We start from the raw sequence: 27,888 nt of genomic DNA on the forward strand, positions 1-27,888 counted from the left end.
ATGGCCTGCACCTCCTCCCCCTGGAGGAGCACAGGGTCCTTAGAGGGGCTTCGCGAGGTCACCTGGCCTCACGGCGCACATGCTGGGGGGCACAGGGGCTGACGTGCGTGTAGTGGGGCCGAGAACCAGCTGAGGGGCTCCTGACTGCGATCCCGGGCTCGTCCCGCTCCGCGTTCATTTCACGGCCGAGCTCAGTTAGCGTCACCACGAGGGCGCCAGCTCGCCACAGAGCTTTGGTGGCGGTTCCATGTTGTGGAGAGAAGGGCCGCCGAGGCCGCGCTCACCCTGCCCCAGGCTGCTGGCCCACGGCGTGCTTCCTGGGGTCGCGTCCCCAGGTCCCCCTGAAAGGCGCTGCTCTGACTTGAAGGATGTTAAGGCTTAGAGAAGCGGAGTGAGTTGCCCAAAGAGAGAGAGGCAGCTAACAAGTTAGAAACTCAGGGGGGTCTGACTCCAAAACTGCGTTCTTTTAATTGTTTGCATTTTATCCTTTTATTATTTTTAGTCGAGGTGTAATTGACCTATCATTATATCCATTTCAGGTGTACAATATAGTGATTCGATATTTGTGTACATTGTGGAATGATCACCAAAAAAGTCCAGTTAACACCCATTCCCTTACTTAGTTGTAAACGTTTTCTTGGGAAGAGAAGTGAAACCTGGGCTGTGAATGGCTGGGTGGCAGCCCTGCCCTTACCCTGTTCAGGCCGGGGGTGTCAGGCCGGGGGTGTCAGGCTGGGGGTGGCATGGGAGGTTCTCTCAGAGGCGCGTCTGTGTGGCGATGGTTTGTCTGGATCTGTGAAGCGGCTGTGATGGGCGTCTGTCGGGCCAGTGTCTGGGTGGGCGCTCGCCTTTGTCAGGAACGAGCCAGGCTTCAGGTTCACGTTCTGGCTCCACCCCCGACTGCTTGGCAGCATCTCTCGCCCTCTGCACCACGGCCTCCGTGTGTGTCATGGCAGCCAAAGTGGTACCTTTTGGGGTTACTGTTTTAAGAGACATTGGACATGGTGTGTTCTGAAGCTGCGAGGGGCTGAGCACGTGGGTGCCACGGGGTGACCACGCAACACCAGGCAGAGATGTGAACGGCCTCTACCACGCGGCCGTGTGCCCACCTCCTTGGAGGGAAGCCACCCTTCCTCCTGTGCAATGATCCTGGGTTGTCTGTGAGCACCTGGGGGCCCCGCTCGGCCATCGTTCCCCACCCAGAGAAAGTAGTGGGGCTGCAGGACAAGATGTCGTCCCCACGTCCCCTGTGGGGTCTTGGCTGCCCTGAGCGAGGACTTAGTCAGGACCAGTCCCCCGGTTTCTCCCCCCTGAGCTTTCATGGACAAAACTCTTACGATGTCGCTTTACACAGGGGTGTTTAAGGCTCTAGCAGGGCCACTTCCAGCTTCTTTTGGAAACTGTTGATATTTGATGTTTGAAAAAAAAAAAGCATGGAAACAGTCCTAATGAAAAGAATGGGAACTTGGTGGCATGTGCTTCTGCGTAATGCCACATGTGAGCAGAGTGCCTGGGGGAGGTGCTGTGACACCGTCAGGCCTGGGAGCCCCCACTTGTTCCTGACTTACTCAGTGCCAGCTCCTCAGGGCTGCTGGGGGAAGTGCTGTGATGCCGGTCCAAACCCCGCCACCACCTGTGACGGGCGAGGGGGCTGCCGAGTTACGCTGCAGATTCAACAACCGGCACTGGGGATGGCCGCCCTGCTGGTCACTTTCTTTTAGTGAGTGAGGGTTCGATGACAGTGTGACCAAGCATGTGGTTTCCCGTCATCAGAACTCAGTGACTCCCACCCCCCACAGCCCCACTTCTTAAGGCCAGTCCCCTCCCCAGTGACAGCCTGCTCACGGGCCATGGGGCCGCCTGCCTCGGTGGCACCAGTCACAGTTTCGGAAGGAGCAGACTCTGCTGCTTACCCCTGGTGACGAGGCAGGACACGCTTTTTCAAGGGAGACAGCACTCAGCTCTCTGAGGAGCCTGGTGTTACAGACCCGAACCAGGCCCAGGCCCATTTCACAGGGAAAATGCCTTCAGCCCCTTAGGATGGCCTATTATTTGGACGTTATTAAAATGTGTGCAAACGTGAACTGCCTTCCTGGACCCACTCCCCACCCCCACCATCCCTCTGGTGTCGAGTGTCTCTGGCTGCGGGAGGCACCTCGTCCACAGCTGTCTCCTTCTGGGCCTTTCCATCGGGGTGTTGGCACACATCTGTCACCTGGAGAGCCCTGTCAGAATGCGACCCAGGCACCCCCGGGCGGGGAAAGAGGAAGTCATCCGTTCCGTGTCCGGGCACCTGTCCCTGTGGCAGCCCCTTGGCAGGTCTGTTGTGAGGGTCCCTCGGGGTGTGTGGCAGGGAGCAGGTGGCTTTTCGTCCAGCCTCGTATCTGGAGGACTTGTTCACTGGTGTCGAGTAACTCAGAGAACGAAGGGAGGGACACCTGTCTGCAGAGAAGGTGGCCTTGGGAGGACATGCCACTGTCAGACCCTTGAAGGTGGAGCTACAGGTTAGAACACCCCTTAAGAGACTCAGCGTGGCCGCTCCTGGAGGTCATTCATGGACAGTGAGGGGCCACAGGAAGGCGTCAGCAAGGAAAGGAATGGAAACCACGGCCCCCAGGACTGGCAGAATCCACCTTCTTTCCTTTTCTAAAACCAAGACTGACTGAGCTGGAGAAGTAGGGTGCCTTCAGGCTCAGAAAGGGGTCACTTTCCCTGGTGTTCAGTCAACATGACGTTTTCTGTTTAAACTCAGTTCTGAGGCCAGGATGGATTTGTTCCTCGGTCAGCACGAGTTTTTGTGTGTAGCACGAAGCTCTTTGAACCGACGAAGGTGTGGTCTGTCCCCTCCCGAGTTATTATCAGAACACCAGTGCACAGGGGATGCCGCTCCATGCATGTCAGGGCTGAGGGCACAGAGAGGTCTGCACCTCAGGGGACAGCTGGAGCGGATGTGGAGTAAGGACGGATAGAGCCGGATGGCGGGAAAGCAGAGCGTGGGCGGTCGGGCTGCTCCTGATGGCTGGCTGGCCGGTGCACTTGGCGGTGAGGACTCGGGCCTGGGTGGTGGGGAATCTGCCCCGGCCTGGAGCACAGCCCTGCTGGACGCGGTCAGTGATGCTGGAGAGGCCGCGTGCTGTGGGGCTGTGGGTATTGCCCCACCTTACAGCAGGCCCAGCGCGGTCATAAGAAGCCTCGATGGTGCAGCACGGAGAGCAGGTTGCAGGGCGGCGGCAGTGGGGGGAGGCGACTCACGAGAAGGCTGCTGTCATCAGCCGTCCAGATGTGGTGTGATGGGGTTTAGACCAGGGCGCAGGAGCGAGCTGCGCCAGTGACCGAAGGACGCTGTGACCCGGCGTCGCGACTCAGGAGGGCCCAGAGCAGACAGAAGCCACATGCCAGCTGCAGGGTGGACCCACTTCCCACAAGAGCCCTTAGGGCCTGGTCCCCTGCACCTGTGAAATCCAGGGACCCGGACGACATGGGAGGAGGGCCGCCTTTCCTTGTCCTGGGTCTTCTGACCCGGAGACGTTCTTGGCCTCCTTGCGACTGGCCCGGGCTCGGGCTCCAGTTCCCTTCCCACCTTCTTCCCAGCGCCTCTCTGCCCCACGCATGCGTCTCTAGCACCGAACTCTCTCTTGACCCAAACTTGTACTTCTCTGCTCCACGCGTGCACCTGTGTCTGTTGTCGGGAGCCACGTTCTTCATGCTCAGAACCGGACTCACGATCTTGCCGTACCCACCAGTTCCTCTTCCGGATTTCCCAGGCTCTGCTGGTAGTGCCGTGCTCCTGGGCACGTGAAGCCGGACACCGTCTTGCCCGTGGCAGCCAGTCCCTGGCCAGTCCTCAGCCCTCTCCGCATTGTTCCCCCTCCCTTCCCGACGTCCTTATTCCTGTCACGCTGCCCTGTCTGTCCTCTAGGGCCCCCCACACGCCAGGTGACCTGACAGAGCCTTGCGGAGCCAGCCACCCCTCCGGGTCACCACACTCAGCCCTTGCCGGCGTCTCTGGCTCAGCCATGTCCCAGCTTTCTCTCCAGTTACCTATGCATCCTCATCCTGCAGCCACCTGTCGTGCACATTCTCAGCCCATAACGTGCCTATTCAAACTGTCCCCTGTCCTGGGACAAATGACAACATTCTCATGATATTTCCAGAGTCAGCTCCAATGATGCCTCCCGGGCCCTTCAGCCCTGTCCTAAGAGGCGATGGGCTGGGCTTCTCCTCTCGCAGCCTCAGTCTCTCCTCTCATCATCCCAACAACTCCAGGACGTGCGTTTACACGCGTTCCATCTCCTCAGAGGCCGGGGGCCATGTTTTCTTTCTTGGTAGCACCTATGGTGCACCTGGTATGTACTAGCGGATAGAAACCTTTGGGTAAATTAATACTAAATTATTAACTTATTATTCAAAACAATGTGCAATGAAACAACCCAGTGATCGTAATAATTAATAGAATCAAGAATTAATGAGATAAACTAATCTACAGATCTAAACCTGATAAAATCTTGGTGTTGGTGTTCTGCTGTCCTTCCTTTGTGTCTGGTCGAGGGGTGACTTCCTGAAGAATTCCGATTTTGGTCATAGTACGGGGCCAGGGGGTCGTTCACTGCAGGCCAGGGCAGTTTGCTTTGCTGTGAGCTGCCGCTGTGTCCTTTCCAGATGGGGCGCCGTGTCATGCGGTTCAGAGGTGGGCTTGGGGCTGGCAGAGCTGGTTGGGATTCTGACCCGTTAGCTGCCAGCCCCGGAGTCTTAAGCACGGGGCCTGTAGTTGTTGTGGGTGCTGCTTCCACTCCTGGGAACTGTTCACAAGGCAGCCTCTTTCCTCATCCTCCCCCGTGCAGTGTTCCAGTTTCTGTGAGCAAATGCAAACCACGCTGGCCTGTGTGGTTTCAGAGGGAGGCTGGGAGGCCGAGATGGGACCAGGGAATGCCGTGCCATCTTCCTGGCCTGGTGAGCGGGAAAGCAGACAGGCGACAAGCATCTCAGGAAATGCTACTTTGCTGGGGGTGCGTCCTCCCCCGTCTTCCCATGTCCCAGGCCCCTCATCTCCAGACTCCCAGGGAGACTAGGCCTCGGTTCCCTGACAAGCCAGCTCAGCCCAGGACACAGGGTCAGTCCCACTACCTGCGTGTAGGACAGTAAAGGGAGGGTGAGGCTTCCTGAGCCTGAGCGCCTACTGTACGTGGGCACGTGGGCACGTGGATGCTTCTTCATGGCTTCAGACACGGGCACGTTATCTCAGGTGAGCCGAAGCTGAGTAGCTCCCAAAGCACATAGCTGGTCAGTCTCGGTGAGGAAGTGAACCCACACGCTCTGCACCAACTTGTGTATTGAAGTCTGCAGTGCGGCCGGGCCGTCTTAGCTGTGTGAGCGGAGGTGTCCTTTAGCCTCTGAGTCGGGGAAACTGTGCACTAACAGTCACTTTGCCACCGCGGTGCACAGGGAGACAGCAGTTTGGGGACCCTTGAGTCAGGACCCTGCTTTCTTCCCCCACCATGATGTGACACTGAGGACAGTGAGTGTTTCAGGAACAAAGAGAGGTTGACGTTTGTAAACATTCCTGTAAAAACAGACACAGAAAGCGTTGGTGCGAGTTTTTCTAGAATAGTCAGGTGTAAAGGGGCAGCAGCATAGCCAAAGTTGGGTGTTTTCTCGGATTTTGAAGACTTCAGCTGCATGTCTCGGTAGGGAACTAGAAGCCGGAGGAAAGCTGTGTACATAAGTGACATCTGTTCTTGCTGTGTGGCCACTTGTCCCCTGCAGTAACGAAACTGGCACCTTCGAGCAGCCTCCCAGCGGCCGAATGGATGCTGAGGGACCAGGGCGGGGAGGGGTCACTGTGGGGGTCCTCTCAGTGGATACGACCAAGCAAGGAAGGGAGTGAGCGAGCTGCTGACACCACACGCAGCTGCCGCGGTACGTGGAGTGGGAGCGCTGAGGTGACATGCACAGCGCGCTGAATACGCGTAGGGTTGTTCTAGACGCCTGCAGGTCACTGGTAACGGCCGCACCTGAAGAAGGGGCTGGGCGTCAGCTGGGAGGGGCACTGGCTTGGTCTGTACGGGGCGGGCGGTGGTCCCGTGTCGGCAGGGGTCCCTGGGCGTCCTGGAGACGCTTTCAGGGGATCCGCAAGGTCAAAACTGTTTTCATAATAACACTAGGGTGTTTTTGCCTTTTTCACTCTTTCTCTCACGAGTGTACGGTGGGGTTTTCCAGAGGTTAAATGACATTTGGTATTGCAGCAAATTGAATCCAGAAGCAGATATGAGAGTCTGTGTTCGATTTAGCCAGATATCAAAGAGATTTTTAAAATGTAAAGCAATGTCACTCTTTTCATTGAGTATTTTTTTAAAAGACTTATTTTTTATAAGAAAATTATTATTTATGTTAACATGCAGTTGTATTGTACTGAATTAATAAATAATGAAGTAACAATCCTCGGTTTTAACTTCTAAATGTGTAAATATCAGGGGTGTAGCTCTGTGAACCCAGTGTCATGAGGCCACGTCACATTCCTTCCATCCCTGGGGCGCTTGGGGGTGTCTGTTTGGCCGTGGTGAGGGGGACTGTCAAGAGGGAAAAGGGCGCATGAAGCAGAAACGTGTACTAAAGTATTGCTTTCCCTTCTTTCCCTCCATAAAGGAAGATCTACAACTGGTGTGGGGTTCAATGTTCTAGAAAGTTCTGGGGCCTGTGGCTTGAAGCAGAGAAACTGTAATCATTGAAGAGAAACGGCCGCTGCTCTGAGAGAATGCCCTGCACCTGGTGATGTGAGTAGGACCCGTCCCTGATGCTCTGTCGCCACATGAGGTTGGGGGTGACGGCAGGAGAACCACCTCGAGCCCTGGCTGTGTCACAGGGGGAGCTGCGCGCTCGGGTTCTGGGCCTGGAGCTGGTGTGAGGTGAGGAGACCTGTGTTTGCCTGAGGAAACCTGGTGTTAATGTCACGTCTTGGTCACACCTCGCTGAACCAGAGTCCCCCCCCCAGACCGCAGGCACTCCTGGGGGTCCTGGCTCTGGGCCCCCGAGAGCTGGGCCTTCCCTGCTGCTACAGGACCCACCGATCCTCTGGGCTCCTGGGTCAGCCTGGGTCCCTGCCAGGGTTACAGTGCTGTTTATTTTTTTTAAATTGCCTTTGTCCAGCAGTCATGTGAGGTGCCTTACAGAAAAGGACGCTTCCAGGACTCCGACCAGCCGGGTCATAGAACCAGAGTCCTGTAGTCGGGTCTGGGGACTGCAGCCCAGGCAACGCCGACCTAGCTCGGGGAATCGGGCGAAAAGACAAGCATGACGCACAGCGGAGCTTCCGCGAGGGTCCAGGACGCACTGGCACGTGTCGCGGGCTCTGCTGCAGGAGTTGGTTTGAGTGGGACTTGGCAGTGTGTGTCGGTTGGCAGGGTCCCCAGGAGTCTGTGACCTCCTCAGCCTGGAGCTCCCGGAGCAGGCAGGAGCCGTGTTCCCTTCCCGTCCGCAGCTCCAGCACTGAGCACAGGGCTGCAAGGCACGTGTGCAGGGAGAGCCCCCAGGTGACAGACTCACCGTGTCCCTGGATGACTGAGTAAATGACGTGGGCTGTGAGCTCTTGTTAGGGCAGGGTGTGGGCAGGCGGGGACAGTAGCATTTTCGCACTGTCCCACTGTTAGATCTCATTGCATTATGTGCCCCTTTGTGTTTGTTGTCTGGGGAACCCCCACCCCCCTGCTCCTTAGGCTCCTTGTCCCCTCTCCCCACCGAGTGCGGTGACATGAATGATTCCTTTCCCGACTGGTGATACCTGAGAGCTGAGAGGCCTTCACTCGAGCCTTCAGGGCATGCATTTCAGGATGAATAATTCACAGTGGTCAGGCTGCACCTAACCACTAAGCAGCAGTTACTGCAGGGCTCCCTCCAACATTATCTATCTGAGTCGTCTGCTTTACTTTGCAGAAACTGTCATGGTGCTCTTCTGTTCCCCTGCCCCCCGATCTTAAGTGACTCTTTCCAGACACGACTGTCTCACTGTCTGCGGCGTGTGCCATGTGCAGCGGTGGCGTGTGCTGCGCATGCCCTGCCCTGGCCGCGGCCTCACCTGGCACCGTCTCAGGCACCCGGCTGCACACCAGGCCCGCGTCCTCTTCTGAGCACCACAAGGCTCAGCCCTCCCGTCTCTTCGGAGACACAATGAGTTGCAGGTCCCCATGTGTCTTCCTGATAAGAGACCAAGGAACTGAGCGCCTGAACTGGACCAAGGACGCACGGCCACCTTCCCATCAGGTGTCACATCCTCAGTGAGCACTGACAGCCTTCGGGAAAAAGTCCCCAGTTCTGTCCAGTTGTCCGTTTGGGGCATAAACTTCACAGGCTGAGTGTTTATAAGCCAGTGGCGCCGTCCCCTCGTGTGTGTTGGAGCTCCCAGGGGACACCGTCAAGATGGCCACCGAGCTGGAGGCTGGCCTTTGGGGCCCAGGGTGCAGACGTCCCCTCTGCCCGCCCCCCGCTCCCTTCTGCTTTGCAGCCTCCACCTGTTCTCGTTTCTCTCTCCGTTTCTTTCTTGTGTCCCTCTCTTTCTGTCTTGCCTTCTCTCCATCTGTCACTCACACTGTCTTCTCTCTCTCTCCCAAAATGGCTCTTTCTCGTGAGGGCAGCTCCCTGGTAGCAGCGCTGCCAGCATTAATTTCTCCTTTAAAGGAAACGCTTCTATTTCCAACTGTGACTGGGTTTTCTTTCAGGAGTGAGAATCTGTCTTTCCCCGGTTGTCTGTTTCTCATGAGTCTGGTGGGAGGTCTGTCTCGTGTGTCCTGGAGGTCATGTTTTCTAGGGTGTTGGCGGCGGGGGTGCTGTGGGGAGGGGTGGGGGGGCTGTGCCAGCCACAAACCTGGGGGTGTCTGCTCGTTGCAGAACGGGGGACGGTCCAGATAAACGCGACAGGTGCTACACAAACCTCGACGTCTGAGATTTCGGAATTGGGCTGTGCCAGGCTGGTTTCAGAGCCACTCTCCTGGGTGTGCCCGCAGAGGAAAGGGCCCTGTAGGGGTGCTGTGACCCGAGGTTGGCTCAGACCGCTGGGGAAACAGGGCTCTGCCACAGACCGACCGCACAAGCTGCGAGCAGACTGGTCACGTGAGGAAGGGCTATTGGGCGAGAGAACAGTGTGCTTGCGCTTGCTCGTGCGGCCCCAACACGTGGGGTGACGTTTTCACTCCCTAAAACAACCACAGTGTGCCTTGTGCGCCTGTGATGTGTGGGGACTCTGCAAGGGACCTGAAGGGGCACAGACATAGACGGGAGGCAGCCCCAGCCGGAGCCGCTCACACCAGTAGGACGAGAAAGGAACAAGGAGAAGTCCGCTCAGGGACGTGAGGCTGGGCCCGGATGCTGGGCTATGGCTGAAGGAGGCAGAGGGCACTTGCGCTGGGTGCCCAGCGGATGACGCCTGGGCTGTGCAGACCTCGGAGGCTCAGCCGGACGGAGTTTCTGTAAAGAGAAAGGTGTGGGTCCATCTCCATGGGTGCGGCGTCCTGCGCAACAGGGATGGCGCTGGCCGTGTGGGAGGTGGGGAAGGAGGACAGAGGGCCTCCGGGGAGAGAGGCTTCGGGTACAGGGCTGGAAGGTCAAGCGGGAAGGTGGGGTGGCTGCCAGGCCAGGACGCCTGGCCGCCGTCTCTGGGCTCCAGCGTGTGCGTCGTGCTCACTCTGGGAGGGGTGGCTGCGCTCTTGCAAATGCTCACTTCTGACACCCCTGCTGAATGAGGGTGCAGCTCTGAACCAGGCCTCAGGTGTCGTGCGGCGAACCCCCAGGGGAGAGACTCAGGCCTCACATGTGCATGAGGTGCTTTGAGTGGCGTTTTCTAAGGCTGCAGCCTCCTGTTTGCCGTGGTGTTTGTTCTCAGCTTGTAGGAGTAGCCACAGACGGCACTGCCCTCCGAGCAGAGGGAGGGCTGCTGGCCAGAACCTCGTTCCACCGTTTCAGTGTTCACTGCCTTGTAGTCCTGTTTGCATTCGCTGTTGTACCTGGGGTGGTGGGCGCAGGAGTGACGCTGAGGGATCCTGGGCCAGCGGTCAGCACTCTGCCCCTGAGCCTGAACCCTCCAGCAGCCCCTGCTCCCAGGCACAGAGCCCTGGCCCTGCCTTCAGATGGAGGAGGGGGTGGGCTGTCCCTTGTAGGCCTGCAGCATGTGTCACCGCTGTCTCACTGTCTTATAAGAGACATTCGTTCAAACTCTATATTGATGAATTTTTTTGTGTGTCTGAGGTTTGTCCCCTTGACAGGTTGTGAGGTCCTGTCTGTGCAGGTCTGAGTCTCCGTCAGGTGATTTTGCTTTTGTGTGACATGTAGCCTATTGTTACACTCACATTGTTCTGTTTGGGGCAGAAGCCCCAGGTGGGTGGTCTGGGCTCCCGGAACCCGCCTGCTGCCATGTCCCACCCCAGTACTGAGTCTCGAAGAGGACGGTCCAAACGGGCCTTTGCAGCTGAAGGACTCTCACCGGCAGCATCACGACCCCCGAGCTTGCCGGCCAGGCAGACTCTTGGCGTCAGACCTCAGAATCTGTCATGGGATCGCCGCTGGGCCACGTTGGTCTCTGACATGCTGTCCCGTCACCTGGGATTACGCTCAGTGTACACACTGACACTGTCCCCGGTTACCTAGGTAACAGCGAGACTGCAGAGCCAGCGGCAGCTTCCTTCCTAAGGGTCTCGCTGGGCCTCATTCCTCCTCAGGCCGACACTCCTGCCCAGAGCAGCAGGCCTGCGGCAGAGGTCGGGCCCGCGGCCTGACCGCTTTGTCAGAACATGGCTCTGCCCACTTCCTCCATGTGGCCTGTGGCATCCTTGGTGCCGTGGTGGTCAGGTGAGTGCTCCCTGCGGACCTGAGAGCAGCAAGCAGACCATCAGGGCCTGTGTGGGGGGGTGGGTGTGGGTGGGAAGCTCTCACCCTGCTGTGAGATACACAGAAGGAAATAGCTGTGACCTTTGGTCCTTGTGGCAAAATTTGCACCTTAATCCATTGTGGAGACGCTGCATCAGAAACCTACTTCCCAGGTGGGCAGTGGAGAGTCCTGAGCCCCAGGGCCATCCAGGTGTCGAGGCCCCGCCCCCCAAACACGTGGTTGTGATTGTGTTGAGTGACTCTTTCCTCCCCAAATTGACTCCTCTAACTGTTCAAAATGAGTTGGACTTTCCTCAGGAATTAGAAAGAGCCAAGAGGAAGTTTTGAGTAGAAATTCTGTGTGGAAATGTTCAGGACCGTGGACACAAGCAGCCTGTGTGTGGGGGACCCGCGTTTACCCCTGAAGCCCCAGCCCCGCCCCAGGCCCTGGGCTCCAGGCCCCGTCCTCTCGCTGGGAGAATCCCACCGCCCATACCTCACCTGCGGTGTTGATGGTGAAACGATGGACCTCGCGGGCCCCAGGCTGGCGGCTTGTGCCCAGGATGTCCAGGGGCCACTGGCAGGGCGTCTGCTCCCAGACGGGCAGCGGGACGTGTGGTGGGCCAGCGGCCAGGCCATCCTGGAAGAAGCTGGTGCAGAGCCAAATTCCAGAGGTGGCGGGTGCAGGAGACTCAGGGTCCTTGTTCCTCACCCAGAGTCCCCTGGGGGCTCGTGGGTCTTCCACACACTGTCTGCTGCTGTTCTAGTTTTACTCGCTTTCTTTCCCTGTCTGCAAAGCCCAGGACACTGAAAGGGTTTCTGAGGCAGTGGGGTGAACAACAGTGGGCGTCTTTGCCTCCATTCTAGACTCTGTCTTACCTCCCACGAATTCTGAGAGACTGTGGGAGCGAGTTTGGGCCCCACGTGTGGTGAACCCGCTGCCCTGTTGCCCGGGGAACCGATAGTAGATCCGATGAGCAAGGCCAAGTGCCCCCATCCTCCCGCCTGTATCTGTCTAGTCCTGAGAGCCTGGGCTGTGGAACCATTACATAGAGAACGTAGACGGGAGGCAGGAGGGTAAGGTCCGGCTGCCACACGCTGTGCGTGATCTGGCATCAGACGAGAAGGACGGCAGAACGGGAAGGAGCAGAGGCTCGGACCCTTGGTGTCCCCACGTGTGCTCTGAGGACAGACTGTGCGACACGGCAGCAGAGCAGAGAGAGGGCACCACAAGGCCGAACTCCCAGATTTGGGGGAACTAGGGGGTTAAGGAGTGGGCACGAGACCCAGGGCTTGGCTAGTAGCGCCCACCTGCCTAGTGCTCGGTCACTCAGAAGTGGGGGGCACAGTGGCCAGTGCCTTGCACATGGTTGGACCTCGTTCCGGGGGTAGCAGACCTGTGGCTCGGGTGTGAGACAGCGGTCAGGGCGTTGGCTTCGCTCCAGCAGGCCCTGGTCTCACTGGTGTGTCAGGTGGGACAGGCCAGCAGGCGCGTGGGGGCCGTGACGGGCGGGTGGGCGTGACGGGTGTGGAGCAGAGCTGGCGGGGCATCAGCCCTGGAGAAGTCCCCTCACCCTGGCAGGAGCCATGGCCAGCCTCCTGTGGCTTTGGATTGAAAGCCAGCGAGTGCATCCAAGGGGAGGTCATGAGAACACGCCGGCTGGCCGTGAGGACCAGGAAAGTGCCGTTAGTCTTCTTGTTGTAAAACTTTGCTTTGCAAAGCGTCGGGCCAGGGCACAGAAGCCTCTGCGTGTGGATGTAGGCCCTTCACTGGAAGCCCAGGATGGAATGTCCCGTGATAAACCGCTGGGAATCTGAGAGGCTGGGAGAGGCAGGCGGGGGTGGTGGCGGCAGCGGGACAGGCTGGGTGTACAGGGTCCGGGGACAGAAGCCATCTGGGGGAGCAGGTGTTAAAGTTCATTAGGCTGTTTTCTCCCTCCAGTCTATTTTATTTTCTCCTGTTAGGAAATATTTGTGTCACTAAAGAAATGCTATTAAAATGGAGAAACTACTTTCATTCAGTAAAAACCTTAGTAATTCTGTCTATATAATGAAACCCCCAGAATTCGTATGAACAACCTTAAAAATGTTCGTACTGTTTGCTGCAGGAATGTCACTTTGTGAATCTGTTCTGAAAGGGACAAAAGTCATGCACAAAGTGGTGCATCAGGTACAGAAGAGAAGCACTCTAAACGGCTAGCACTGACGGTTGGTTACGTACATGGATGGTGAGCCTTAAAAATGATGGTTGTGAGAATTTTAGATAACACAGATAACGTATTTGTGGTTTTCTAGTAACAGAAATCAGGAGTCATATAAAGGTAGTAAGTCAATTGTGTAAAAATGCACAGAAAAAAAACCCTGAAATGAAAATATGGCAAAATATTAACAGTATTCGAGTTTCGGTGCGGAGATTATAGGGACAGTTTTGGTTCTGCATACAGTTGAATGTTCACAAACAAGCGTGCGTGCCTTTTGCATCAGAAAAAAGAAATGTAAAAAGCTGTGTAGTGTTTAAAAGGGGGGACACTATTATAAAGCTCTCTTTGTTGTTCTCAGGGAGAGCTTGTGGAAAGCCTCATGGCCTCCTTCCTTCCCGGGGATTCTGGGGTCATTTCGCTCTCAGGGTCTGTCCTGCTAAATGATCTCTACATGTCAGTCTGCTCCGGGGACAGACAGAGCAAGTTTGCTGTTTGAGCTTTGCTCCGACACGTGCAGTCGTTCTCTGTCACCTACGTGGAAAAGCAGATGCGAACCGCTGTCTGGTGACAGCGTCTTTCCCAGTCACCTCCCTCCTCTTCCCAGCTCACGTCCCATCCGTTCCCTGCATGCGTTTTCCTCTCAATCATCCTCCCTCTCAGACTTGCTATGTCTCGCACGTGTCCCCAGCTTCCCGTTTCTGAACCTCTCCTTGTTCCTGGACAGAGGACCAGGGGCCTCTTTCCACACGACAGGTGGCGAGTGCTGTGTGGCCACCTCTCTGGATCTTGGGTGGCACGCCGGGGCCCTGAGGGAGGGTGACAGGTGGTTGCCAAGGCTCCTTGCAGCTCTGAAGCCTGACGAGCTTGTCCCCTCACTGCCTCAGGTGTGCTGGTTCACCTGTCTGCGCCTGGCCTCAGGTTGGGACCGCTGCCCAAAGCGCCTGCCCCCTCCTCTCCACCTGTCCAGTGGTGCACTCCCTAGGTCATGTTCCTTTTCTGTCATGATGTGTCCCCAGCGGTTCCAATTACCATTTCCCCCCAAATCAGGCCTAGCCGGACAATCAGCTCTAATGCATCTTTTAGAGCAAAAATTAATGTAAGACCCGGTCTGATATATATATTATATTATATTATATTATATTATATTATATTATATTATATTATATTATATTATATTATATTATTATATTACATTACATTACATTATTATATTAAAGACCCGGTCTTATTTTACTATATTAATTTTTATATTAATTTTTGCTCCAAAAGATGCATTAGAGCTGATTGTCCGGCTAGGTCTTATTTTCGGGGAAACACACTAGCGGTGAGTGGGTATCAGCGCCCTGGCACATCCAAGAATAACTAATATTTGGGTAAAACTTCAGCTCCAGGGGGAGAGACCAGAATAAGTGAGCCTCTGAGATGCAGACACACAGCTCTCTAAGCCTTCCATGGTCAGGAGCGCCAGCCTGTGACCCCACGTAAGGGGACAGGGGCCTCTAGGCTGAAAACCCCAGAAAAATCTCACAGAGGCCACGGCGAGCCTGTGTTTCTTTACTTTGAGTCAGAGGAATGTTTTCTTTTCACCCGCATGTAAACGTGAACTTCACAGGAACCGCCAGAGGGTGGTCCCCCTCTACCGGCCGTTGGCTTGACCTTCAGCTCGTGGGTAATTTCTGCCATGACCAGAGCCCTTCTTCTCTCCCTTCAAGTTCCTGCCAACACACTCCTCCCTGCTTTCTTGCCACGACCTCTGTGTCCCCGCTGGACAAAAGTAAGAGGCTGCTTGAGAACATGGAGGACGGGGCCTTGCCAGGTCCCAGCACACAGGGCAGAGGGAGGCGTCTGTGTGTCAGCCTGACAGCGGCGAGGCAGACAGCAGCTCCCAGCTACCTGTGGCTCTGCCCGTGGAGTCTTCTTTTTCCTTCTGTTTTCTTACTAACAGCGCCAGACACGAAACAGCTTAAGGGCAGAAATCCTGCTTGTTCATCTTTGCGGCTCCATCTGGAACCAAGGATGGTGCTAAACATGGTGGGCGTGCAATGAATGAGCAAACAGGACAGACACACTTCAGCGCCAATGGAGGGAGGGTCCAGGGCCCTGCGCAGAGCCCTGCTGGCTCATTGCTCTGCGTGTCGTCAGGGTGGGGGCACACAGTTCTGCCCGCTGCCTGTTAAACGGGGAGGGGAGCCCAGAGGCAGCACACACATCACGTGCTTGCAGGACTTGGGCAGCAGAGCCAGGCCCCGTGCTGCCTAAGCACCTGCAGACTAGTGAAGGGAGTGGGTTGTGTTTCTTGGGGGTTCATGTCTTACAACCTCTGCTGGTGACCTGGGGACAGACAGGCACAGGATCTTCAAAGGTAGCCCTGATTGCAAACGTTCATGGGATAGTGACGGGAAAATAGTTTTGCTACATTTTCTCTTTCTCTCGTGGACCTTTTAATTTTCTCAGCAAAAGCAACTGACTGATTTGTTACTAATATGTCTGAACGTGACACCTGTTAGAGACTTTTCACGTGAATTCACAGACCAGGGGGAAATGTCCTTTGTCAGCCCTGCAGCCTGACTTGCAGTTCGTGCAATGTTCTCTTTCCGCCGTGGAGTCTGCTAGTCAGTGGCAAAGCAGTGAGGGTGTCACCATGTGCGTGTAACTAGGGCAAGATGTCCAGCGACCAAGTCTGTCTGCTCCCGCTTCTCAGACCCCACAGCCCAGCCCCACAGCGTGACGGCCGTGGTCTCTGAGTGACTGTCGTGCACACGTTCCCTGAAAGTGTCGGTGAGACGAGTCGGGTCAGCAGTAACAACATGACTTGTTCTGATTGTTGCATCACTAGAGCCAGTGGATGTATCATTGTTAAGGTAATAGTCGCTAAGTTTGAGCACGTGTGACATGCCAAGCACAGGGGTCGCCGCCTTGTGTGTGTGATTTCATTCACTCGTGCAGCAGTGCTTTCTTTGTTTGCCTGCATTTGGAATGTCTGGCATACCTTTCCTGCTCTCCGCTGGGTTCGCCAGCCCTGAGGTAGCTGCGTCCGTGTGCACAGGGGCCGTTTTGTGTCTGCGTGTGCCATCTCCCATAGGGCGCGAGCCTGGTCACAGGGCTGCCAGCACTGCGTGACCCTCCTTCCAGCACGGAGACCTGCACGGAGCAGCGAACAGGTGCCTGGAAGCTCCTTGTCCTGGGCCGGTGGCGCAGAGGTGACGTGGGGGCTGGTGGGGTGACTGACCCACTTCCCCTCCTGACTTCAGGGCTTAGAGACCCCTGTCCTTGCAGAGGTCTCCTTCATCCTCGGAAAGAGATCTGACCTTTGTTTGAAGACTTCATTTCTGCAGGAGGAATCCTAGTTCCTTATTCCCCAGAGTCTGCACCTGTCAGACACGTCACAGGGTTCAGGCCTGGGAGGCGGGCGTGGGCTCTCCCTGCTGCAATGCTTCTGTGCCGCAGCGTCTCGGCCGCCTGGAGCAGCACTGTTCACTGTCACCGACTGGAGGCACGTGATTCGGCCGCCCTGGGCTGAGCAGCCTGGACACTCAGGGGCCAAGCAGAGAGTCAGGAGCAGAGGACACACATACCCAGAGGCGTATTGCAAGGACTTGGCTTGGGTGCCTTTTGGTGGCCGGGCCTGCAGGAAGGGCCAGCGGAAGCTGCTCTTCACGTAGACGCCCCCCTCAGGGAGGCTCAGCTGTGCCCTCAGGCCTGTCCCCCGAGTGAATCAGGCCAACACGTGGTCCAGGCCCGTGTCCCTCACTTAGGGTCGAGCGGTTGCGGATTTTCGTCGCATCTCCAAAGCACCTTCACAGTGGCAGCTGGGTAGGACTCACAGGGCTGAAGCCTCGTCAGACTGATAGAGCAGGAAGCTGTAACAGTGGTGACAGACGCGGGGCCACCCAGTGTCCTGTGGGCATCAGCAGTGTGGCTGAGGTCGCGCGGGCTGCACCCAGCTTTCTGTGCCTCGGTTGCTTTAACCAACTGCCAGCCCTGAATGGCTCTGTCATCGGTGGACACTCAGAGGTCTGTGCAGTTTGGAGGGAAAGTGGCTTCTGTCTGATTTGCCACAAGCCAGTGGTTCTGGAGCAGTGACTTCAGTCACTTGACTCGGGGATGAGCTGGACGGTGCCAGGGCCTGGAGCCCTTTGGCCAGTTTAAGCCTTGCAGCAGTCCTGAGAAGACACCTTTATCATCATTCCCATTGTATAGATTGGGAAGCTGAGGCAGAGAGAGGCTAACGGGCTTGCCCAAGGTCATAGGGCTCTGAAGTGGCAGAGCCGGGACACGTGCCAGGTGCTCCACTCTGCACCACCGGTGCCAGGAAAGTGACAGCTGAAGGGGAGGGACTGTGTCCTGATCATCGGATGTACAGGGATGACACTGACAGGCGCTCTCCTGTGACCCTGATCTCCGGTGGGGAGGAGGGAAAGCCTGGGACACTGACCTAGAAGCGGTGTCACCTGGTCAGGTAGGGGACAGAACAGGCTCAGCCGTAGGACCTCACCCCCTCAGTGCTGGCTCTGATGCAGTTGCATACCTGACTAGTTAGGGCACAAATACCACTAACGGGGCCCGCAGTGGGTCATCCTGTTGGTGCCCTGGTATATGCTGGTGCAGTCAGAGGACCGAGACGCGATTGTGGTGACATTCGCTGCTGGCACTCGCGGCTTTCTGCAACTGCAGTCCAATCAACTAAACGTTTCCCACTGCCTGTGCAGTGTGAGGGTGACTGGTTGGAAAATGTGAATGACATTGCTTCGGAGACTTCCCTGTATGCAGGGGAAGTGACGGGCCATCGAAAGAACCCGCGTTTCGGCCCATTCTGAGTGACTTTTCCCGGCGGGACGACGGGCTGCTGCCAAGAGCGCACCGAGTGAGACGGCCCCCGTGGACACAGCTCTGTCTGTGCAGGGCGAGACCGCCTCCCGCCTCCCGTCAGCACGTGCACTGGTGTGTGTGTGCGTGCGCCAATCAGAGCCTGCTGTTTCCTGTCGGACACTTCCTGAGTGTTCCCACGGCAACACACTTCCTCTCACGCGGCCGCAGTGGGCGGTAGAGGTCATTGTGACATCTACTGAGAAGGCAACTGAGGCCCTTCCCTGCCAGGCGATGCCACCCGTCCTGTCCTGAGGGATCAGAGGGTGGACAACCTGCGATGTCCCCTCAAAGGCTGTCTCATTGTTTCACTTATTTACGCGTGTGATAGTCTTGGGCTGTAATTTCAGTAGACGGACTTCTGGAAAACATGTGAAGTGTCATTTCAGGGCTTACCAAGGACACAGGAGACAGGCCACTGAGTCCCGTCTTGTCGTTGGTGCTGTGACAGTAACGCCCGCTGTGTGCTGAGCACGCCCTGTGAACACGCTCCTTCCCCATGCGTCCCACTCACGGCTGCTCTGTGAGGGACGCCCATCACCCCCGCTGCACGGCAGGCACAGCAGTCGGGATGTTACGTAACCCGCCAGTCACAGCCCTGAGTGGTGGCGCTGGCATCCGGCTCCGAGTCCCTGCTGTTAATTAGCCAGCAGCCCAGCATGGAAAGGTCACTGTGGTGGGGGTGCACGCGTGCCAGCTCTGCCACAATGTCAGCCTGTGTCGCGCTGGCTGAGGCTCGTCTTTTCTCTGCTTCTCATCCATTCACCAAACGCCTCTTCATAGCTGACCTACTATGTGCCAGGCCTTGTCCGGCCGGGCACAAGCCAGGGAGTGAGAGACCTGGGCCACGCTCCTGCCGAGTTCACAGTGGAAGTTTCTCTTTCCTCATCTGTAGGAGACGGGAATGAACGTATTAAAAACGTTCCCGTCCTTTTGAACACCCGCCCCTTTTCATAAACGTAAACATCCCGCCTTCCGTAATGTTCTTCGAATTTCCAGGATGTGAATACTGAAGCAGTTACAACCCCGCCTGATGTTTGTGGCGGTCACAGAGGCCCTCGTGGCCGCCTGGGAGGTTCTGATCCACTGCCCCCTGCCCTGCCGTCTGGGTCCGAGACCCCGGGACGTGCTGTCCCTGTGATGGCAGAGGGCCACAGGCAGCCTTCAGGCGTAGGGAGCGCTGGCTTGTGGCTGTGCTTGTTCCTCCACCCGCTGTGGCGCTTGGGTTTGGGTGGCAGCGACATTTCCTGAGAAGCCCCCTGCCCCCCGGCAGTGATGTGAATCACAAGCTCTGTCACCCTATGTCCCCTTCCAGTTCATGGAGGGAGCAAAAAGGGACATGCCACTGTGTCTGATGCGGCAGTGGCCCTGTGAGTTAGAGGGGTCCACGCTCTCGGAAGTGTCTCAGCTGTTTGTCCTCTGACAGCTGCGTGGGAAACATGCTCCTCGGACCGGGAACACCCCAGGACGGGGCTCTGGGAGGGCGGGCTCACTGTGACCGGCGGGGAGGGGCCACCGCGACACACTTGCTGGCTGTACTGAAGGAGTTGAGAGCAGGAATCTCTACAAACTTCTTATTTTGGCAGGAGCACGCATGTGAGATCAGTGCCCCCACAGGTGTTAGTGTAGAAAGCGCTGCTGGCGACGGTGGTGACACTGGTGACGGGGTCTCTAGAGCTCGTCTGACTTCACGCGAACGTTACAGCTGCTGATCAGTACCTCCCTGCACCTGGTAACCAGCACGCCAGCCCTTGATGACTGAATGTGACGATTTCAGCTTCCTCACATCGGTGGATCACGTAGTATTTGTCCTTCGGGGTCTGGCCTCTTGCACCCGCACGCTCTCCAGTTGTACTGGGAGAACGATCTCCTGGGGTCTAAAAGGGGTGATAAGTGTTGTGAAAAAAGTGCAGTTTAACTCAGCAGACGTGGGTGCCGGCGCTGTGTTGGTGACAGGAATGTAAGGGAGAGAGAGACTGTGTCTGGTGAGGAGCTGGCAGCATGGCTGGCTCGTGGCGTCGCCCACGTCCCTGGTCTAAAAACTTTCACCGCCGTGGACTGCAGGCTACCCGCACGCTGTCAGTCGGCGTGCAGAGTTCCCAGACGCTGAGCCGTCAGCGCCGTGAGCCCGTGCGAGCCGGTCCTGCACTGCCAGTGGCGCCTCCAGCATTGTCACTGCAGACGGAGCACAGGACACTGCCGCTCTGTGCACTGTGTGTGTCCAGGGAAGAAGACCCACAGGGGACGGTGTCTCTGTGACAGGCACACCCACGGGGGTTCTTCCAAGTCACAGGAAGCACGAGCCACAAGGAAACGAGTGAGGAGGTGAAGTCCCTCCAGGGAAGGATGGCCCTTCTTCGGAAGTCACCTGCGAAAGTGGACGGTACACCAGTCAGAGAGAGCATGTGCCGCCCTCACGGCCGACGGGGGCGTGGGCTCAGGACTCATGAAGACCCTTCACAAGTCAGCAAGAGGGTGACGGGAACAGGGAAAGATACGGGACCAAGAACCCCACAGAGTGGCCGTGGGAAGAGGCGCTCACCCCAGCAGTCAGTCCCTGGGGGGCCGAGGCCACGACATGTCCACCAAAGTGACCACAAGGAAATGGACGTGCACTGCCGAGGGTCGTCGGGGACTCGGAGCAGTGGAAGGTGACGGCTGACAGTGGAAATCGATACAGTCATTTTGGAAACTTTCGGCACTTTATTAAAATGGAACATATGTGTGCTCTGACTCAGCAGCTCCTGTCCTGGGTGTGTCACCCCCCAACAGACACGCGTGTCCACCTGCAAGTACGAACTGGAATGTCCACAGTGGCACCAGCGCCGACAGCTGCCAAGGGGAATCACTGGTGCCACCGAGCTGCTCGTCAGCGGCCGGCAGTGAGGCAGGGGCCATCCCTGCCGGGCCTGACCAGCTATGACAGCGCCTCCCAGGTCCAGGTTTAGGACTCCGCTGGGGCCCCTTCGGGCTCAGAGTACGTGCCCTAGGGGACGACTGCCTTCTTCTCTGGACTCCTTTCCGGCGACTTGGCCGAGCGCTCCGTGCTCCAGTCACACACGGTCTGCTTTCCTCAGGTCCCCTCTGAGCGGCTCCAACCTCTGGGCCCTGCTGTCCCAGGAGCTCCGCCCGCGGCCGCTTCCCACCCCTCCCCTCCCCGCACACTTCAGGCCTGGCTCAGCCCCCAGTGCTCTCGGTGTAGACGGTGGTTATTCTGGGAAGTTTCCCACCCCACGCCTTGGCCAGGTGTCCTCACATCGTGCTTTTACACTGTCCTGTGATCCCGTTATTCTTATGAACCTCCCTCCAAACTCTCAGACGCAGGGGGAGGTACTGGCTCCTGCTTGTCCCATTGCTTGTCACAGCTCCTGACGCTTAGAAATGTCACTGTAAGTACTAAACGAAGGAGGGCCTGATCAGCTCTGTTGTGACAAGAGTCCAGACGCATTTCTATTAGCAACTGATGGGCTATTTTATGATCAAAACAAAATGCTTCCTCTCACAGAGCCAGATCAGCTTTGTGCGTGAGCTCTTGTTCCTGGTAATTTTATGTTCCATAATTTCTCAAACACATAAATGTTATCCTCCAAATTTTAGTATTACCTTATTTCACTCAATTGTATATAAAATTTCAGTGCAGAGAGCTTTCTGTGGAGAAGTGCAGAGATCGAATGTCTCACTCTGGCTGCAGCAGCGTCATTATTGGGGCTGATTTGTACAGTTGAAACTTAATTTCTAGAAAATAACTCTGAGTTAAACTTTATTAGTTTTGTGGCATTTTGGGGATGCTGGGTGGACGCTCTGTCCAATTCGTTACGACCCTTCATATGGAAATGAAACTTTTACTGGGATGAGACAGTGGGAGAGAAAGAGAAAAGAAAAAGCAGAAAAAGGGAGAGTAGCTGTTCTGCTGACAGTTTGTACCTCGGTGACAAGTGACACTACTGATACCTGCCAGGCGTGAGGACTATGAGGGAGCCCGGCGCCTTGAAATGGGCACAGGCTACTGCGCCCACGTCTCTCACCTCGATTCTTCATAATTGTTTGAACACGATTATTTGGAGAAGGATGTGTTTGGGCGTCGGACACTCACAGCTGCTGCCGGGCACTGTAAGTGCTTAGACGACAGCCTCATTTGATTCTGCCAACAGTAGTTGGAGATCCCGACCATCGTGTCCCACTTGACAGAAGAGCCATGAGGCTCCACGCATGTGAGGAATGTGCCCCAGGCTGCACAGGACGGGTCTGAGCTGGACGCCTGCGCCCCCTGGGCTCCCCTACTCAGCAGGCCCTGTTGCCTCCCATGTCAAGAATTAAATCAAGCAGCTTATTCTGGAGGCGAGAGTGTTTCTGTAGGTTGTGTGTTCCTGGGGGCTGTCCACGGCACCGTCCAGCCACTGCCCAGCTCTGGTGACAGAGGACAGCAGTGAGAGCGAGCCCCACACAAACGGGGGTGTCACCCCGAAACCCGTCTTCATCAAGTGAAAGCAGCTCCAACAAGCAGGGTTCCGGGAGCTCTCAGGAGCGTGGTGGGGGGGGTGGCATACGCTGGGCGGAGGGAGCCTCCCTGCTAGGGAAGCTGCGATCCCGGAGACGGGCAGCGGCGGCCCTGTTTCTTGGCAGGGCCCGCGGCCCCCGCTGGCTCTGGGCTGGCGCTCTGGCTAGGGCGTGTTTGTCTGGCTGGGACTCTTCCCTCAGTCCCCTCGCTGGGTGTCCTGTTTCATGAGCTCCAGGCTCTCCCCTGTTTGGGCCGGAGCCTCTGGCGGTTATCCCGGCCTCCTTGGCCAAAGCAGGGCGGGGGCTTGAAAACTGACACTGCCTGGGTGCACATCTGGTGGGCCGCTGGCCGGACAAGCCCCTCACCACGGCCCGCCCCTCCTCCGCCCCCCAGAGCCACTGACAGCTACGCTGTGCCTCCTGGTTGGGGCCCAAACCACAGCCCTGGGAAGGGGCCCCTCTCTCGCTGCCCACCCACACCCTGCCGCCTGCCCAGCCCTCTGCCAAAACCATGTGCCCCAGCGCCTGCTTCCCCAGAAAAGCCCCCACTTGTCTCGCTGGGCGAAGCCTCCCGGGTTTCTGGACCTGGGGTCCCTGTACTCAGTGGGGGCTGCCTCTTCCTGCATTGGCTGAGCCCCCACCCCACTGTGGGTGGGATGGTTTGTGGGGTGCATGCTTGTGGAGTCTGATCATTACTTTAGGGGGAGAGCCCAGTAGAGGAGCGATACCACATTTACGAGCAATGCTTTCTCTGCTACCTGTTTGTTAACTTTCGTAGTGACCGTCACAGAACTCATGGATTGGGGGAGGGGTCAGACCACGGCCCTTGCAGGCATGGAGCTGGAGAAGCAGGGCTGCCCCCCAGGGGCACACAGAGCAGCTGAACCGCTGAGCCAAAGTGGCCCCTGGGTGGGCCCTGCAGGCCAGACCTGAGCACCTGGCAGGGAGAAGGGACACTGTGAGCTTCTCACAGCCGTGTGCTGAAAGCTGCGCGCCCGGTAATGAGTCGGTGGTGAAGTGTGGCCTGAGACCCTGGGGACAGCATTCCAGAAGGGACGGAGCCGACACCTGTGCCGGCCGGGCTGCTTCCTGAGCAGCTGAGGGGGACGGCTGCCCCTCTTGGTGTGTTTGTTTGTGCTGCCAAAGTGCTGAGGTGCCCTGGTTATTTCACGTGGGTGAACCTTACGTGGCATGTGTGAGGGGTGGTCAAAATCCAGTGACCGCGAAACAAGACGAGCCCAGTGGTCACGATAAGAGCCAGGCGCTCTGCTAAGTGTTAACTCACTTACTCCTTAGGCGGGTCCTTCTGGGCTGTCCTGCTGTGAATGCCGCATGTTTCAGACGAGGAAACTGAGGCACGAGTGCTGCGTGATGCACACAACCACACAGCTAGTAAAGGTGTGCGCTGAGTGGACAGCGGCAGCTGGTTCAGAGCCCGCGGCTGACCTCTGCGCTGCCCGCTGGCGGGGCTGTCGGAGAGTTGGCGCAGTAGACGGCCTCGGGTCGTCTCTTTCCAACCCCGAGAATCCAGTCGTATCGGTGATGCAGGTAGCAGCTGCCGGTCAAATCCGTCTTCTCTGAGACCCAACAGAATCTACTAACTAGTTGGAGACCGATATTGGCGGTTTATCGTCTTATCTATGTGCCGTCTTCTTGGAACACTTTGCTGAGTGAAACTGAGCACCAGCATGGCTGACCGAGAGCGAGGGATAGTTGAGAGGGAGGAGAGCAGACGGCGGCAGGGCTGTGAGGTGTCCAGTCCAGCTGGCAGGGGCTCCGCCCCCAGGACCCGGCGGGCTCGCACCTCGCCATGTGCACACTCGAGGTGTCCCAGCTGCTTCCAGGAACCTGCTCCTGTGCCCTTGGGGCCTGGCCAGGTCGGAGAATGCACTTCTTTCATCCACGTCCTCCTTTATCGTCACTGGAGGTGCCATGGTGATTGTTTCCCGGGGGAGGGGGGACTGGTCCCATCTCGAGCGGGCGGAGATCCAGCCCTGTGATTGGGGTCTGGCCCTCCTGCCTCCTACTGTGGGGCCGTGGCTCCTTCGGAGGGAGAAGGACAAGGTTACGAGTGTCCCTCCAGCAGAAGCGGCCGCGGGGAGGCTTGTAGGCGCCTTGCAACACACAGCTCTCCTTCTGAGGGGCTGGTTGGAGGCTCCCTCCCTGACTGCTGCCCTTGCAGCTTTGGAGGGCTTCTCCCTCGAGCTATGGCCTCTTCAGGTGCTCGCTTCCTAAGGCCCGGCCTGGGTTTTCAGAGGACGAGGAGGAGAGAGGCCAGCAGGCTTTCCCAAGCCTGGACTTGCTCCATGTGACCCACAGGGAAGGAGCTTTGCATCCGTAGTCCCCTGGGGGTGTTCTGTGCTGTGAGGGTGTCTGTGGGCCCCCCAGGTCCTTATTGAACCGGAAGTATCTGGGACAGGTGCTCGCGGCAGGATGCGCCTGAGGAGGCGGACAGCACGCTGCCTGGGAGCGCGAGGACGGGGCGGGCGGTTTCCAGAGCCCACGGCGGCGTCTGGGTGTTTCAGAGCCTTGTCGGGACTGTGGGCTGGATCGAGTGGGGACTGCTTTTGTTGGCATATCTGCAAACACTGGCCTCACGGGCCCTGTGATTGGATGGCTGCCTCCCTGGTCCATGTTGCCCCCCCCACATTTGTCTGCACCCCACCATCCCGTCTGCGTTAATCCTGGGCACGTCTCCTGCTTCCCACTATCGCTCGTCCAGGAGATGGCGCTGGCCTTGTCCTGCACCGAAAACCCAGATTTCTGTGGAAAGCGGATGTCGTCGTGGCTCAAACATGGGGCCGCCCACTTCACGAACACCGGGTGTGACGCGTGTGGCCTGTTGCTGGGGACCATGGAATGCTGAGTGTGGTGACGTGATCGGCTCCTGCAAACTGTCCCCTGGGGGTGGGACTCTGTCACGCCGTTCTCAGTTTCTTCTTTGGTTCATTCAAAGCACGAGGAAACAAAGCGTGTGATGTGTCTGCACCTGCAGCTCCTCTCAGGGGCATCTTGTCCCTTTTCTGTGAGAAGCACTGTTTCTGTAGATGCCATCGGTTTCTTCCGCACAACAAGCTAGTTTTAGTTTCATAGCACGATGGCTACAAGGATGAGAGCCAAAGTTCTGCAGTAAAACCCTTAGACACAAATGCCGAGATTTGGGGATTTGCACATGAACGTTAGGTAACACTCAGGAAACTCTGTCCTGAGGAGCGTCTGCTCTCTCCTCCTATCCCGTCAGCTGGTATGTGGCTGAATTGGGTAGAACGTGATGGCCACACAGGCCCCAAACATAATCAAAAGTGTTTTCAAATAAACATCGTCACCCACGAGAGGGAGGGCGCCTTCAGCTACCTGGCCCCAGAGGTGGGTCCAGCGTCTTTGCAGTGGCCGTGACTTTGTTCTGAGCCTCTGTCACCATGCTCCTCGTGTCCAACATTCTAACCTGAGGGTTTGCTCCCGTTTGCAGCCTCAGTTCACCCCACTGTGGGCAAATGTGTGCCCTCTTGTCAGCCTGGGGCCCTGGGACTCCAGGGCTGCGTGGAGAGCGCTGAGCTCTCGGGATTTTATCACATCGTTCCCGCCTTGGGCCCCTGCTATGCTGCGGAGCTGTCCACAGAGGACGCGTTTGCACAGGAGGGTGAGATGCTGGGCTCGGCCACGCTTTTACTGAGTGTATTGCATTAAATATGTACCCTGCGCCTGTTAAAATTCTCTCCAAAATTTTAGATCAGTGGGGCTCCGGGACTTGAATCTGGGGTGGGGGGCCATGGCAAGCCACAGGGTCAGATGTTCTTGGCAGAGATAGCTGTGGGGGCCGGGGGGGGGCAGGTCATTCGCACCTGCAGGGCCTGTGGGGGGAGGGCAGCGTCCACGCTGCCAGCTGCCGCCAGCTGCCATGTCTGTCTCCTACGCGTGTGGGAGTGAAATGAAACAGGAGGAGCCGTGGGCGGTGAGGTTTGTGTGTCAGTGGTGTTCAGGACCCTGATAAATAATTTAGGATTCGGGGAGATCAGGACGTCAGAGGAGGGGCAGAAGACGAGGTGACTCAGTGTGTGGGTACCTAGGACTTGCGACCGACCACGGCAGGTATTCTTTACTGCTGTGAAGTGGCAGTAAAGGGGCTGACCACGCTGTCTTGGCAAAGGGACAGTTTGTCCTCGCTTCTGACAGGAGCTCACCGTTGCGTTCATCACGAGTAAGGGAACACCGATGTGACATGCCACTTCTGCCACCGAGTCTGGGCCAGCAGGCATGTGCATGAAACGGAAGGTGATGTGACCAGCTCTGCGTCAGCACATGACAGTGTCTGTGTGTCTCCAAACCACACTGCTCTTGGGCCAGAGGCTGTCATTATGTGAGGCTTCAAATCTTATGGCATCCAAACTCTCGGGTCCCGGGCACCCCTCTGACCTCTGCGCCAGGCTGGCGTCCGCTCACCCTGTTTCTGTGCTCTGACGTTCGAACAGACACACACGTGGCTGAAACAGGAAGCGAGCAGCCGTGCTGTGGGCAGAGGACGGCCCTTCCCAGGCTCCTGGATCCGAGGTGTTTCAGCCTCTACTTGAACACTTGCGGGAATGGGGAGCTCGCACCCAAACCGGGTGGGTGACTCCAAGGTGGAGGGCGCTGTCCTTTACTCCTGGTTGGAACCGGCCTGCCTGCAGCAAGCGTCCGTAGCCACAATTTTGGAGCTCTGCTCTGCAGGCAGAGTCCCTGGACTTGGGGACAGTGCGTTGCCTATGGGAAGTCCCTGAGCTCCTAGCGGAAACGCCTTTTTCCCAGACGGAACTTTCCAGGCCCTCCAGTGAGTCCTCCTGTAGTTTCTGTGGAAGCACGTCCTCCCTTCTCCCATGGGGGTGGGGGAGGCTCCTGGGAGCTGTGGGGCCTGGAGGTTCTTTGTCCTTGTCACAAAGTCCAGGACGCCCTGTCTGAGGGAAGCCCCTGGTTCTCTGTGGTCACAGCTGCGGTTTCCAGTCCTTCTGTTTCTCCTCAGTGCAGGCTCATCGTGCACAGAGCACCCACTCGGTTCCTTACCTTTGCTTCTTCGCAGCCACCGTCTCTTCCTTGCTTGCTGCTCAGAGTATTCCTTCCATTCTCTTTGTTTAACTTCTCCGGTCAGTGGCACGAAGGCACACAGCCTTCAGGTCCTTTTCTCTGTCCTCCAGCTGTGAAGCCAATTGCAGTCACAGCCCACGGAGCCACTGAGTTCACAGAGCGAGGACAAGCTAAGGCCTCAGCCTCATGCTGTGTGTGTGGATGCCATGTGCGCAGCCGGCGTCACACACGTGGCACCACGTCCCCCTCAGCCGTCACGTGTCTGTCACTCTGGAGTCTCTGAAGCTGCTCTGCATTCAGATGGTCTGCCTCCCGGCTATTCAACCTCGCGAGTTCAGTTCTCCGCTCAGTAGCTGCAGCCCTTCCAGTCGTGGGTATTGATTTTGTTCAGTGAGCACTGCCGCTGCTGTGGTCCAGG

General features: G+C 57.2%; 1 protein-coding gene across 4 annotated transcripts in view; it reads left to right on the forward strand.

Moving 5' to 3' along the window:
- Window positions 1–27,888, forward strand: part of DDR2 (discoidin domain receptor tyrosine kinase 2) — a 99,362-nt gene that overhangs the window by 23,086 nt on the left and 48,388 nt on the right. For 2 of the 4 annotated variants that reach the window (XM_088801539.1, XM_074322057.2), the window contains one exon: window positions 6,643–6,770. The exons of 1 other annotated variant lie outside the window; for it this stretch is intronic. The gene's annotated coding sequence lies outside the window, so the exon portion shown is untranslated. Of the gene's footprint in view, window positions 1–6,642; window positions 6,903–27,888 lie in introns of all 4 variants that reach the window. One more of the 4 variants, XM_074322056.2, reaches the window with a different exon arrangement.

Source organism: Rhinolophus sinicus, chromosome 11 (assembly GCF_057876585.1).
Source record: "Rhinolophus sinicus isolate RSI-liver-muscle chromosome 11, RSI-T2T, whole genome shotgun sequence".
Classification (NCBI taxonomy): domain Eukaryota; kingdom Metazoa; phylum Chordata; class Mammalia; order Chiroptera; family Rhinolophidae; genus Rhinolophus; species Rhinolophus sinicus.